Source organism: Gallus gallus, chromosome 9 (assembly GCF_016699485.2).
Source record: "Gallus gallus isolate bGalGal1 chromosome 9, bGalGal1.mat.broiler.GRCg7b, whole genome shotgun sequence".
Classification (NCBI taxonomy): Eukaryota; Metazoa; Chordata; class Aves; order Galliformes; family Phasianidae; genus Gallus; species Gallus gallus.
In genome coordinates, this window is record NC_052540.1 from 17,550,934 (window position 1) to 17,564,426 (window position 13,493).

The window sequence follows — 13,493 nt, forward strand, 5'->3', positions numbered from 1 at the left end:
TTCCCATTGGGTGAACAGTTCAACATCAGCATTCTTCTATCAGCTGCAGCCCAAGCACGGGGCAGCCGCAGCTCTTGGCTCCTCGCTCACGCAGACCACTGCTGCTCAGGAGCTGTGCTGTGCAATGACCATTCAAGGCAGAGATGCCTTTGTTTCCACTGTATATCCTTAGACTAATGCTATCCATATTTGTTCTGCATTAATCATTTTTATAGTCAGCTCTGTGGGATTCCTTCTATAAATAACAGTCTCAAGTCTCCCTCTTACCATGTTTGCCATAGCTAATTCTTTATGTTAGGTGTCTCCAGCAGAGCTGTAACCTAAATGGGTGCAGATAACATCATAACATAGGCTTGGTTGGAGTAAACCAGGATTTTCTTGGTTCTGCTGCGTATCAGGCCTTTCCAGTAAACCTTTCTATCCTGTCTCTACAAATACTGTACAGTGGTGATAAAAGGCAGGTTCTGGTTTTGGGCTTAAAGCTGTCATGTTAGCGACTGGCATAATTCCTGCTATGCCTGTGTTGTCCATAGACAAAAGTCTCCTGAAGGAGAAGTCTTCAGAGAGGGAACAGAGCTGTGAACCCATGGCTGCAGAGGGTGCCTCAGAGATGCAGAGTTAGCAGGAGAAGCTGAAAACGTGAGATGTCTTTTTCAGTTTGACCTCAGCCTCTAATAGAGTTTGGCAAGTCTGCCTGGCAGATAAATTGGTTCATATTAGAAAATGGGCTTGATTTATTATGAAATTGATTGCTGCCCTGTCCTGTGCTGAAGGCATTAGCGATAACAGCATAGGGTGCCTCAGCACTTAACTAATGGGCTTCCCCAGCCTATGCACTGCTGCTGGGCGGTTATGGGCAGCCAAAGCCAGCTCCTGAACCACGCACCTCTGCCGGTGCAGACACAGAGTCCTTCCAGGCAGAGTGCTTCGGGGAGCTGGGCTTTCTGAATGGGCTGATGGGAGCGCACAGCCATCTCCTGCTCTGTCGCCTGCAAGCAGAGTGGCTGGAGATGCCCCTTGAGCATCTCAGGCGTGATTCATAATTATATTGGCATTTTCCAGCACATAGAGACTGCAGGAGAGGGGCTGGTGTGACCTTTACAACCAGCACCTTGAAACATCAAAACATTTTTCTTCTGACTGTTTCAGAAAATGGAGAGGGTTACAGGAAATATGGGAAAGCTTTCATCAGGCATCTTTCTTTTCCTTTTCTTTGGTACTGAAGTCTTTTACGCCCCCTCCCCCCCATACACACACAAAAAGAAAAAATAATAATAATAAAAAAAATCCAGTGCCAAACCTAAGGAGAAAGTTTCACTACTTTTTGCAAACAAAACCATATTTGCGCACAAAGACCACAATCTGCAGTGCGGTTCTCTCAGATCCCTTGACAAAGCAGGGAATAGCCCTCCACCTGGGCTCATTAAAATGAAAATGAAACCAGACATGGTGGTCACTTGGACCCTGTAGATTGTTGGGTGTAGGGAAACTTTAATCTACTGTTTACAATATGTATACAGTTGTAACGAACACACACGAAATAGAGTATGCTCAGTGTCTAAAGCCAACCTCTATGTTAAAGCCTTTCTCCTTGGACACTCATCTTGGGGCCTACCCTAAATGCAAAGAATTTTCCCCATTTACCCTCTGTAGTGATTGTGAGGAATCATCCTACAGCTGTGCTTAGAAATCACTGAGTTGCAGGCACTGAAGCATTCAGTGCTTGGTTTAAGTAATATTTTTTGGTATTTCTGAAGAAAAAGGGTTTTCAGTGATTAAAGTGCGCCTTCGGATATTTTCCAAATGAAAAATTTCACTATGAAAGAACCGTATGGCTTGAAAGGAAAACTCATTACAACAGAGCTTGCAATAGGACAGAACAGAAAATAAACTTTTCAAAATAACTGAAAACAAATTGATTTGGGTGATGAAAGAAGGTTGAATTCTTAGAACTGTTTTGCAACTACTGCCTGCCAGGCAATCACATTTTTGCTCTCTTTTGGACATAACTACTTTCTGCAGTTGGCTCCTGCACCACCCCAAATCCTCTTATGCCAGCACCATCCGTGTCCTCCTGCCATCCTCACCACTAGCCTTAGGTCTGGTGTTTGCTATTGCTGCTGAACCCTAGGTGTGCTCACCAAGGTGTGTCCTTCTCCAGTGAGGATGCTCTTGAGCTGAAGAAAGTCCTGTAGCACCCACATTCTGTTGCGTGTAACAGGCAGCCCCAAGAAGGATGGATTCACCACAGATGGGCAAAATAGGTTTGAGGTTGGATATTAGGAAAGATTTCTTCTCAGAAAGAGTGGTAATGCGTTGGCACAGGCTGCCCAGGGAGCGATGGAGTCACCGTCCCTGGAGGTGTTCAAGAACTGTGGAGATGTGGAACAGGGGGACCTGTTTGGTGGGCATGGTGGGAGTGCATTGACATTTGGACTGGATGATCTTAGAGATCTTTTCTAACCTTAACGATTCTGTGATTCTATGAAAATACTGTTTTCCCGTTATAACAACTCCAGTGGCACCAAGGAAATAATGAGAGAGACTGCTGGGAGATCCATATATTTTCCTGCTTAATTTTTATGGGGTAGCACATTGGCCTGAGAAACAGTTCTGAATATTGTGCATAATTGTGCAACATATCCCTTTTTCTGGCTTGTGCTTTTATCATTAACACGTCCGATTAGCAAAAGCTCAGAGTCTGAGATGTTCCTTTGATTTAAGGGGTTATAAATTTTGGATGCAATGTCATAGAGTGAATTTTACAACACAGCTGAGCTGTGGGCTAATTAAAAGACTACCCTAGTACTCTTCTCACCCAATACATCTCAGATTTGTGACAGCCTTCAAGAAAACTTATGAATTATGCCACGTGCACCATATGCAATCTATTGATCTCTCTGAGTGTACATATGCTCAGTGTGTGTGTGTGTGTGTGTGCTAAAGCCCATCTTTGTGGTGGTTTCTTCACTATTGTGTATGTAGATGAAGGTTTCTTATATCAGTGATTTTATAGCAGGGCAGATCACAGCTGTATGGCTTCAGTTCCAGAGTTACTACTGCTCTTTGACTTCACATGTTTTGGATGCCAGAATTGGACATCATGCCTCAGAGGAAGAGAGCTCACCTACTAGCCTTGCCCCAAGGAACAGAGGTGGGGTTCATCTCTCTTTGTTGTTACTTAGGTTCTGGTCCAGGTACATGACACACATCTTTTCCTAAGGAAATGCCTGCAAAGGAGAAGCTTCTTTAAGCCATTAGCGGAGAGAAAACATAAAGAGGAAAAGAACAACATATGTTTGAGAAACAAGATCTGGGTGACCAGGAGAATGTGGGAAGTGATACCAAGCTTTGGCTAGTGAAACCCAGGGGTGAAAATTCGTGTTTACAAGGACCAGTCTTCCATCTTTATCAGTCATTCTTGTCCTGACGGCAGTGGATTTGGCAATAGATCAACGGGGAAACAGAGGGACAGTTTCCTCCCTACCTACATGTGCAGAATAATGATTCACATCAAGATAGATGCGTGAGGTTTAGATGAAAGGGAGTTTCTGGCTGAGAGTGTTCATGTAAAAAGTATTATTCAGTATGGGGCTTTTGTGAGCTCCCAGTGTAATAAAGGAGAATTGTGTAAGCCTCAGCAGAAATGTATCACTAGGTCTTTGTTTTGATGAAAAAAGCTGGAAACTTACACTTAGCTTTCCAACTTATTGTAATTATCTGGTGGTATTGAATATAGTGTTAAGGTTATCTGATGGGTAAGGTATGAGCAAGGATCAGGTTTAGTCCATAAATTAAAGCTGCAGAGTGTCAGCTCTCATTTACATGCATACAGTTTAAAAATTGTCCTGATGCAACTGCAGAGATCCCTGGGACTGACACAGATAGGCAGCATATGGAGCCTGTGCAGCAGGAGCGGAGACACCCGGCACTTGGCACTGCTGCTCTGCATTATGCAAATATCTGGGTTATGCAAGAAGGAAACAAGGGCAGAATAAATGGAGGGGCTCTGGTCTCTCTTTAGGCACACACAGAGGCCTTGGTGGCATTAATGAAATTTTCAGATGTGTGGGAAGGAGGGCAGGCTGCTCAGCTCCGATTTCAGACCTACAAGTGTGCAAAACCTTTTGCTGCAGGAGCGGTGGTTACTGCTGTGAGCGTGTGAGGCTTTGCACAGCAGGGGCAGCCTGCAGCCTGCACAGTAAGACACACTGTTCCATGTTCTCCCATAACACAATGCAAGCCCACGTACAAGAACCAACATTTTCAGTAAGCAGGGCTCTCATTAGTGTACCCTGTAAAGCTTTATTCTCTCTGGAGACAAGCTTCCCCTTCTGCTGCTGAAGTTTTGGGCAGGGAAGAGGCAGGAGGAAAAGTGGAAGATGATAGCCCTCATGGTTATGTCGTGTATCCCATAAGGTACTGCTGGACTGCATAAACCAAGTGCACAGAGTACTCACCCTCATCCCCTCCTCACTGGTAGAGCTGATCTACTCCTCCCCTAAATGCTTTTCTCAAGGGTTTTCCGAAGGATTACAAGAGGAATCTGCTGAGAAAGCCTCAGTAAAGGCATTCACTTTAGTGGAGCAGCAACAGAGAAGATCTGAAATCCCACCCCACTCCACTGCTGTGGTTTGACTTTCACCATGACTGTTGTGAAGGTGCCTGCCCATTTGCAGGCATTTGCTGTGGGCTTATTTCAGTATATCTTGGCATTCCAGAGGACTCTACCTGATAAAACTTGTAAATAGCTAATTACATCTAGTTCTAGCTTCTGCAGAGCCCAATATGTCAACATATGGCTCAACAGCGTAACACACTTTCTCCAGGCTAATAGCATGGTCACTGCTGCAAAAGAAACAGCAGAAGACAAAGTCTCTGGTTAATGCTCTAAGCTCCAGGGATCCCATACTCGAAGATGAACTCATGCCAAAAGGAATTAAAAAAACCCACATCATTATTCATTCCAAAAATGGCAACGCCAGATTTTCTTATCACCTCTGCTATCTTGGGAAAGCAGTGCTTTCAGAAATGAATTCTTTTTGTTGAGTCCTTGAAATTCAGCGCCAGTCGTTTTGGATTTGAAATCTCTTTATAAAGGTTTAGGGATGGAAATTTCAACCCGCAGACCCCAGAGGAGGTGCAGAAGGAGTATTTTATTGTATTCCTTCAGAAAGCAGCCATACTCTCCTGTCCATCAAAATCAGGGAATGCTGTTGTCTAGTATTTAAATTCAGTACACTAAGCAAAAGCTGTAAACAGTATTTGCAAGACTTCCAGCATCTTTCCATTGCAAATTCTTTATAGCACAAATCTTTTCTCTCAGAATTTACATTTCATACCTATTTTCCTGAGTCTTCAAAGTCAGATGACCAAATCCTTTAGCAATACTACAATGAAAGCTACTGACTCAGGAATAGCCAGCGTGGGGGATCTGGCTTAACTTCTTGGCTTGATGTAACATTTCATAGATCTTTTTTAGGTATTTCCCATTGTCATGGCAACTCTGATCAAAAACCCTCCCATGAATAGCCCTGTCGATTGCAATCTGAGCTCCTGGCTGACTACAGCCCGCAGTTCTGCTCCAGTGTGATTTCACAAGCTCCTCTTGCCTGACCTTTCATCTCCTCTCTTTCCCCAGCTCCCTTATTGCTCAAGCTAGAAATATCTCTTTTGTTTTGCAAGAAAGCTTTAAAAATCTTTATAAGTGATAACTAACAGCCAGATCTTGCAGCTGACTTCAAGAGAGAGCTGCCCTCAGAGAGACTACAGGCTGTAATAAGCTCTTCTCCTGCACAACAGAGCGCCATAAATCCTTATGACCACTGACTCTCACAGATCCTTGATCCTTGTGCCTCCCTAAAACCACCCTGAAAGCGGAGGAGTGGGCTGAGCTTTGCGGAAGAGTGGGCTCAGGAAAAGGGGACCCAATAGTGACAAAAAATCCCAAGTCCTGATGTCCCTGCAGTGCCAGAGCTGGTGGTACCCATGGCAGCTAAGAGGGATCCTAAGTGTCACATTTTGGCTTTCTTTGTGCCCGGTGGCTGCGGTGGGGCAGAAGGGACACGTGCAGGGGGCAGTTCCCTTCTCCCACCAGCCTCATCCCGGCCATACCCAGGTGTCTTGTCTTGCTTCTGAAGGGAGGGCAGGGGTGAGTGTTCTGAACACCCTTTCCTTCTGAGCATTTGCTTGCTCAGCTCTGGGGCAGCAGGGTGCAGAATCCATACTCGTCAACGCTGCTAGACCTGGCTTTTTCTATCTGGTTTTTCTAAGCTATTGGAACAGGCACACGGGAAATTGCAGCACTATGGAAATCAATAAGAGCTTTGCCCTTGGCCTTCTACAGGGCCAGGATTTCACTGGCCGTCTCAAAGGTATCGTGCTTACCAGCAGCTGAAATAGCTTAGTGAAAATAGTATACATTTTGCATATACATCTCCAGTCAGTATTGTTATCGCCAGGCAAGGAAAATAAGGCAGGGAGAGGTGAAAACTCGTGCCCAAGGCCAGCCCAACACGACCCGGGGAACAGCAGAGAGGTCTCTGGAGTTTCCCCTCCCACACAGAAACCAATGCTACCATTCATTATTTTAAGCACTTGTGAAAAGAGGTAGGAAGGAAGGAGGAATAGCAATTGCAGGGATAACATTCATCCTTTTATATATACATCCTTATTATAAAAGTGCTATATATGTACACATCGTGGTGTCTTGTCTTGTATCTTCAACCCTGCTTTAAGTAAAAAACTCACAGACTTGTTGGTTTTCATCAGGCAAAATTATTATTCGGCTTCAGAAAGAACATCTTGCCAAGTGTTGCAGTTCAAAAATAAGGAAAACAGCTCTGCCAAAATGCAGCAAATGTGATTACACAAAGCCAAGAAGACCATAATTAGATCATTACCATGGAAACAACCTAATTACATGTGTAATGCAGCAAGGTCTGAGTTGCGTATCCGAATGTGTTTTGCTATTGTCTAGCAGGGCCGTAGCACTGTCGTTGCCTCGTGTTTTTAAGCCACCTTGATCACTTTGGTTGGGTTTTCTTGGAACGAGTCCCCCTCCCCATTTCAGAAAGAATTAAGCTGTGCATGAAATGACTCCGCAGGGCTGCCTGAGGCTTGGCACCACACGCAGGAAAGGGATCCTGCCTCGAGAAATGCTTTTATTGCACTGTGACATAGAGTTCCCCAAATAACTGCCTGCAGTCCCTCTGCCACGTCCAGGAATCACCATTTTGTCCAAGTGCAAGCCTGGAAAAGAAAGGTGGATTTGCCAGGGACTTGATGAAGGTTGCCACCCTCCTCTGCCTCATGTTGACTTCTCTGTAGCAGCAGTAATTCACCACCAGCACAGTGCTAAATGGGAATGGCCAGGTGGATACACCCAGGGTCCCCATGTGGGGATGTGCATGAATAGAGCTGGGTTACGCTGCTGGAAACAAAAGCAATTCCAAAGGACAGAGACACAATTCTCATTTTCAAGCAGGGAAAATAAGGCATGGTGAAAAGAAATGTTAATCAGGTTGGAGGACGCAGGCAGAGTTGTCAATAAACTACACATAGTCCAAAATAATTTCAGGGAATTAAAATGCCAGGATGGTACGTACACGGCTGCACACCTTGCAGCATGGAATTAGGCACACAGGGAGAGACAGGGGAGTCATTGATGAACTTCTGCTGTTATCGCCACAGGCCCGCAGCCCACTGCTGCTGAGTCATGAGATTGTAGTAAATATGACCCACAGGGTATGTACATGAAATCATGGTAAACACTGTCGTCCCTTTTGATGCGCTCCGGGTTTCTGTGCCCGTTCTGTGTTCAGATGGGCAATACCTCACCCAGCAGGAAGGGCAGGGGACGGCTCATTAGCTAAGGGGTACAGTAATAAGGCAAAAGCTGACGGGACTGTCTGGCAAGCGTACTGCTCCTGCTAATTAATGAGGAGAGATGGTTGCTGGGCCAACTGCAGATGTTGCTGCAAATTATGCTGTTGCGATCCCTGCCAGAGAGCTCTCTCTGCAGCTAGCACATCTCCAGGTGTTCTTGCCACAACAATAGTCCCCGCTGTTCGTTTTGTCTCCTTCCAGGGAAAATAAAACGCTTCCTTTTGGTGGGCAGAAGTGCTGATACAGAAGAGTTTTTCAAGCCCAGACTCCACTCCTTTTATTTCTCCTCCTCATGTATCGGTCCCATTTTCCTTCTCTGATTTTTCCTCGAACTCTCATTTTCCATTCAAATTGCTTTCCAAACCACAGAATAAGGCTAAAGAGAAGCACCTCAAGCGATGCTGATTTCCTGCTTGGTTTCTGAGCCCTGAACATGCAGAAGACATCTCAAGAAAACTGCCAAGCTCTCTTCCCACCCCAAATCGCTCTGTCCTGCAATGGGGCACTCTCCCTGACACCGCAGGCAGTGGCTCAGACCCACATGGCACTGATGATTCTCTCCAGTTCCACGCAGATTATTTTTCTCTCACGCATCTACTGTGCAAATTCATGCAAGCGCACTGGGTAAATCCAGATTTTCAACTTTTGTGCAAAGTCAGCAGAAGAAAAGGAAGAAAAATCCCAACCCCCTGCTCTCCAGTTTAGCTCTGTATGCAAAACCTGTCTGCGCAGTGCTGCCGAGCGCCGCTGCCCTACTTCCATCCTTCACATAGCTCAACTAAAAATACACCCGGATTTCAAGCAAGGCCCTGCTGTGACCCGTCTGAGCATGCAGGCGTTGCTGCAGCCTGCCCAAGAGTGGCCGTGCCCGTGCTCTGCTGGGCTCCTGGGGCAATGTTTATCTGCCCTTGGTTCTAACAGGGTGAGAAAATGCCCACGGTCTTCTGAAAATCAATAGCCCTCCCCATCGGTTCAGCTGAAATATCCTGGTGTGGGTTTGCAAGAACAGCATTGGAGAAAGATGTGAGAAAACTTAAGAACTGTGTGCTACTATGACTACTATTAATGCTATTTCCAATAACGTTAATGCTGGATACAGAGGGCAGCTTTAGGCAGCAGCAGCTGGGGTTTTCATACAGCTATGGAAATAGGTGACTGCCTCCACAAAGGCAAGAAATCTGGAGCCCCTGCAGGCCCTATGCCACCAGGGTTGTTTCCAGACCCCAGTGCTGCTCCTCTGGGACTGAGCTGTGCCAGGTGCTGTGTAAAACATGAGCAAAAGCCATTCCCCACCTTCAAGAGCTTCCAAATTAAGGGTTTTTCAATTTGACCGCAAAGAGGACTCCATATTTCCAAAATTGCTCCCCGTGGCTCCCATGGGCCGGGTGTGAGATGACATGAAAAATGGAGAAGTCCATTTAAGACCGTGGCTGAAACTTGTAGTGCTAGACTTTGCATGCATTTTTATGTGCTTAAATAGAAAAGCAACTACCACGCATATTTTGCTTAATTTGTGTGGTCCCGAGAAAGCATGATAAATAAAGGCTAGCAGAACCCAATTTTAAACGCAGGAGAAGCTAATAGAGATGATTTGTGTTGAAGATAGGGTCTATAAATTCTTCCACCCTGGAAAAAGTGACGAAACGTTACCAGCTGGCTTCTCACGTTACCCTGTGCTGCATTCTTCACAACCACACGTCCTGCTACAAGGCTTCAGCCTGACACTCACTTCAGCTTGCTTCTCCTTAACTTGCCTTTGCATAAGAAGGGAAATATCTGATGAGACGTATGGATTATTTGTAAATAAGGATGTACATATGCAGGACTAATTTATGTGATGAATGGCCATTCCTGCTGCAAGTCGGTTCTTTGCACCTGCAGGTGCACCGGCAGCACAGGCTCTTTGCATGGAGCCGTTCCCTGCTCAGGACCAGCATTTGCAGTGGCTGGGAGCTGACCCCACATGTCTCAGGTGTGGGTGGGCTGCTGGGTCCACAACTGTGTGGCTGCTCTCTGCCTGGTGCCACCACCTCCTTCCTCCAGCAGGCTGTTTGCAAGGGACAGACAGATATTATTCCCAAAGCTTTATGACAATTCCTTGTTTAAGAGGGGAATGGGGCTCTGAAGAAAAGCATAATATATGTGGCTGTGTTTCCCAGGGCACCCCCTGTTGCAGAAGCCCCTGTGTTGCCGTTCCCTGGCAGCCTCAGTGATGAATAAAGTGCTAGCAAGAACCATAAAGGTATATGCATTTAATTAAGGCTTCAGAGAGCTATTGCATTTTTTTCCTACTAAATATTAATTTCCTTTTTAAAACAGTACTTTTGAGATATTTTGACAGCAAAACTGGTCCTTTAATGCCATCTAATTAATTAAAAATTTCATACAAATGCGTATTAACAGCCTGCTGTGATTGCTGAGGACATTTCAGTGCTATTTCAGCACACTGAACCAAAACAGATTGCACGAACCACGCCAGACCATACAGCCCCTTAAAGGGCTCACCCAGCGGTGAGGTCTGGCTCTCTGAGCTCAGCATCCTGACAGTGCTCCAGACAGGATTTCACCCCAGGAATTGGGACATGGTAAGGAAATGGCTGTGTCTGTCCCCTAATACAGGATGGGAAGGAGCAGGAGCGGGCTTTGTGAGGCCACTGGTGACAAATGCAATCTTATCCGTCGCAGTTGGCAATTGCTGACATCCTTATTAGCGTCACCGTGTTTATCTGCTGAGCTGTCCTTTCTCACCTGTCTTGTTGATTCTTGTGATGTGTTGTTTTATTGGAGATGTTAACGGGAGCTGTGTGACACCCAGCGTCAGTGCAAGGACAGAGCTGGTGTCTGGGGACATGGCCAGAACTCATGCCAGGGTCTCCATCACTAGGTTCGTGTTGCACGTGGGGTGTTCCCATCTTCTGATGGCCCCAGGGGTGTGTTGAACACTGAGGGAAAGGCAGGGGGAAGGAGGGAGAAGTGGGGTTTTAGCCACAGGAGATGGATGCATCAGTGGGATATGCTTTCCTTTACGAATTACCTCAGTTGTTTCCATTTCCAGGACGAGTTCCCAGCACTTACGCATTACCCTTCGCCTTGTCTAATGTGGTTCACATTGATTTTTCCCCTTGCTCTCTGCTGACTGTACAGTCTGGAAAACCAGAGAGCTTAAAGTCAAGGTCAAGTTTTTATTCCCTCAGTAAACAAGCTGGGGAGAAGGAGTGAGGGAGCGAGCACTTAGAGCAAATATACATTCAGAAAGCTGTGAAACAAATACATTCCTTTAAAAAAACCCTCAGAGGAAGAAAGCATACAAAAGATGTATCCTTTCAGTTTGCAAATTCTGCATTAAATAAAATCCCTACTCTTGAGGATTAAATGTTAAGAGGAGACCGGTTTGTGTGTGACCAAAACAAAGCCATCCTGCAATGTTTAATGTCAAACACAACATTAAATGCTGCGTAGCCAGGGAACAGAGAAGCATTGAAAATTGTATTCATTTTTCTGGCCAAGGAGCTTAAATTTTGTCCAGGCACCAAATGCTTTTATTTCTCATTGTCATCTAGAGTCACAGAATCATTAAGGTTGGGATAGACCTCTAAGATCACCAAGTCCAACCATCAACCCATCCCCACCGTGCTCAATGACCGCGTCCCTCAGTGCCACATCTCCACAGTTCTTGAACACCCCCAGGGGCGGTGACACCACCACCTCCTTGGGCAGTCTGTTCCAATGCCTGACCACTTTTTCTGAGAATAATTTTTTCCTAATATCCAACCTATCAAAATATCCAACCGATATCGAAGCATTGATCCCACTACATGATATTCTCATTGTTATTTTTACCAACTGATGACTCCGTATATTGTGTTTGGCCATTTGTAATTAGAAGCAAAATTAAGGAGAAAAAGCCTGGCTGCTTATCTATAATTCATGGATTCTCTTGAGTCTGTGCACTTGGCTGGAAACATGGTAAGAAATTAGTTTGGCTAAAAATTTTGGATGCTTCTAGCTTCACGCTGAACTGGAAGACAAGGAGCTCAAGTGTTTTGGGGCTTCTGCTTTGGGATTCTTCCAGACAGGGAAATGGGTCAGCATGCAAACAATGCTGGAGTAAGGTGGAGATGCAGAAGCTGGTTCCTTGAACCAGACCGGGCATCCCTGGGCACTGACAAGGGCAGCCCCGTGGGTGCTGGTAGCCACGGCCTTCTGAGCATTGGCCTTGTCTCTCCTTGGCAAAGCTCCTTTCAAAGCCCAAAGTCTGATGATTTGTGCTCTTTCCGTTATTTTTCATCAGATTTGCTAATATGTCTGCAGTAATAACTGCGACCTGATGTCCTCGCTCTTTGAGAGCAGTTTGGAAGCAGAACGCTCCAGTTGGAGGCAGCACCGCAGTTTGGGGACAAAACAAATTATCTGAGGCAATTTGGTTCACCTGTTTTTAACACTAATATAATTAAATGAGACAAAGCCTACGGGGAGAGGTAATGCCTTTTATTATAACAAACTGATATTTGTTGAGAAAAAGCAGGTGCGTTTTCAGGCACACAACCTTTTTTTCAGGTTTATTTGCCAAAAAGCCTATCAGTGCATCATTTGGTCCAACCAATGGTATTGCTTCTCTGCATAAATCTTGCCTCAGCCATATCCTTCGACCGTAACAGCTACAATAACACTGCTAATATAATTAAAAGCAGTTGAGGATGACTGAATGGCATTTCGTAGCAGACATGGCCAAGAATAGCAGGGCGGGGCTGTGCTGCAGACACACAGATAGTTGTGGTTTTTCCCTTATCTTCACTCTGTAATTCTGAATTGACCTATGCCGATATTAATGGAAGTCGTGGGGTTGCCATTGGCTCAGCTCTAAAACAGACTTTGGGTTTTGCATACATATTCAAAACACTCTTCCCACCTTGTGAAATGTATCTGTAATGCAGAGGATAAAAGTAGGTCATCCATTTTCTCCAGCATCCTGCTATCTCGGTAACATTAACCGAAGGGAACAGTGTGTGCAGATTTTAGCCAGCATCACCGTCACTGTATTCCATCAAATTATGACCTTTTAGTTCCACTGTTGGAGTGATTCCCAGGGAAAAAAAACCAACAAGAACAACAATAAAAAACAAAACCCAAAAAGCAATAATCTAAATGATGCACAGATAAGAGAGAAAAAAATAAAAGAGAGAGAAAGAACAAAATAAAACCTCCCAAGGTGGAAAATGTATTGACAATAAGCCAGCCTAGCTTTCCCTGATGGAGAATGCAGTGTTGTTTATTTTCATATGATATTTTTAAAGCTAATTTTCCCAAGGCACCTCACAACCAACTTCACATGCAGATACAAATAGAAACAATTTGTACACTGCAATAATTCTTACAAGTAGCAAATCAAGACTTGTAAGAAGGGAGTCAAGACAGGAAAGATAAGAAGTAGAAAATGACTAAACGAGGTAATTCGGGAAATTTAGATATTAGAATTTGTTCTCTGGGTGAGAGCAAAACATGCCATCAAAGAGAAGAAGATTAAGGAGTTTTTACATATAGGATTAGGCAGAGTGTGCAAAAAAATATCTTCCAGTGTTGGAAGCGGTTGCTGCAGGTGTTGCATG

At 44.9% G+C, this 13,493-nt stretch overlaps 1 long non-coding RNA gene across 2 annotated transcripts in view; it reads left to right on the forward strand.

The window, feature by feature from the left end:
• The window catches only part of LOC121113440, a 242,546-nt gene that overhangs the window by 208,159 nt on the left and 20,894 nt on the right, over positions 1 to 13,493 (forward strand). The window lies entirely within an intron of this gene.